The sequence below is a fragment of the Zingiber officinale genome, chromosome 1B, assembly GCF_018446385.1.
Source record: "Zingiber officinale cultivar Zhangliang chromosome 1B, Zo_v1.1, whole genome shotgun sequence".
NCBI classification, from domain to species: Eukaryota; Viridiplantae; Streptophyta; class Magnoliopsida; order Zingiberales; family Zingiberaceae; genus Zingiber; species Zingiber officinale.
Genome location: NC_055986.1, coordinates 39,629,767 through 39,631,859, shown reverse-complemented (window position 1 = coordinate 39,631,859; position 2,093 = coordinate 39,629,767).

Sequence of the window (2,093 nt, the reverse complement as noted above, 5' to 3'; positions counted from 1 at the left end):
TCGATTCATGTCAGTCTGCGCCTTACTGATGATTATCAACTTAGGTCTCTGAGACTGAATGAGCATCCATCCTCTCCTCCCAAATAATTTGTAACTTTTTTCAAAGACCAACTCCTCGGAGGCCTTCGCTTTCCCATTCATCCCTTTTTCTCTTCTCTGAGTCAGCACCTTAGCATCCCCCTTTCTCAGTTTGTGCCTAATGCTTTCCACATCATGTGTAGAATGGTGATTCTCTGTCGTTTGTATAGAATTTCCTTGACTCCCCAACTATTCCTCCATTTTTACTCCTTCAAGCGATCAGATTCAGGTGTATTTAGGTACAATCCTGGGTAGGGTATAAGTTTTTTAAGGATATGCCTTTCTCCAACAAAGGTTGGAAGTCTAGCTTTTTCTTTGTTCAGCTGCCTGAGTCAATATCGTGGCTGACCACATGGCATTATAGCCTTCCTTCTGCCTCCGAATTGCCAGAACACCAGCATCAACCCGACTGCCATACAGCTTCAGAGAAACATAGTGGAGTGCAACTTCACTTGTCTGTGATTATGCGCGAGGGTTTTTTACATACATTCGGGCTTAGCCCAGTCCTTGCGGCTATTGGAGCTCCTTTTGGTAAGACCGCGCATCTTCTTCTCCCAATTTTCGCTAATTGAGGTATTTTTTCTCCTGTTTTGTAGAGGCCTCCATGTTTCGTGCTTTCTCATCCGACTCCTTTAAGCTACCCAGCAGCATTCTGAAGAACAAAGGGGAGGAGATCGCTAAAGGTTTAGCAGCCTCTTCTATGGCCCCCCTAAGTGAACTAGTGGGGACCTCGATCCCACGCCCTGTGGAACCTGAAACCTCGGAAGTAGGTTCTATCCCTGTGGAGCCACCCGAGGAAGAACAGGCCCCTTCCCCTCCATCAGATAAGCGCCTGCGTCTGCAACGCAAGAGGAAGAGAGTCACTCCCTCTGTCCAATTATCTCCCTCTCTTCCTCCCTCTAGACGAACTTCTTCCAAGACCTCCAAGGCCAAGACAAAGACTCCTTCTAGAATGTCTCCTTCCCCTGATCCAGAAGTGGTAGATTCTGCTCCATCCCAGGCTGTGACTTTCAAGTAGGCAATCGCGGCTTCCCCTTCAGAACAAGCTGTGGCTGCCGGGCAGGCAGTCACATCCTCTATTCCCACCCAAGCTGTGGTTTTCGGGCAAGTTGGATGCCCAGTTGGAGACCAGCCTGGGGGTTCTTCCACTCCTTCGTCTCCCCTTCCTGCGACCATCTCAGATCCGGCTCCTTCTTGTATCCAGGAACGATCCAAGACTAGATACGCCTTTTCCTACTCCTTTCACTTACCCTCTATAGCTAAGCTGGATTCTGTACATATAGGTGGTCCCTCCTCACTATGTGGTCAAGTTCAGCTACATGGGACTTTAGCTACTTCTTGGCAAACAACCAATGAACAATTTTGGTCAGGCCCGTTGCTGGAGGGAATAGACCTGTTTTCTCAGCGGATATTATCAGTGAGTCCTTCTCTTTCTATTCGAGATATTTGGAGTTATTCCTAACTCATATTTATTCTGTATAGGCCTGTTCTTTGGGCTTGAATCTTTCCCACGTCGCGGCTGGTTTACAACGAGAGAACGAGTCCTTGAAGGCTTGTGTACGAGAACTGGAGATACTCATAACCCAGCAGAGTGTGCTTGATCCCACAACTCCTGGTGATCCCATGCAATCTTACCTCCATGCGGCCGGGAATCCACTCGATCTGCTTGAAACTTGGCCACTGTAGCTTCTAACAAAATAAAGACTCTGGAAAAGGCCCTGAAGAATAGTAAATTCCAACTGAAATCAGAGGTGCAACGTCATCACCAAGTCCTGGCCGACCTGGAGGAGAAGGAGGCGGAGGTAGCCACTCTTTCTGAGCAATTGAAGACCCTGCAAGAATCCTATGTCATTTTGGAAAAAGACCTGGTGATTACCAAGGTGAACTTAACTGCCAGCTGTGATCAAGAGACGACCTTCATAAGCTAATGGGAAGCTGGGAAGGATACTATCCGGTCCTTGCAATCAGATCTTCTCAAGGCTAAGGAAGAGGCTTCCAATGCTACACGGGAAATA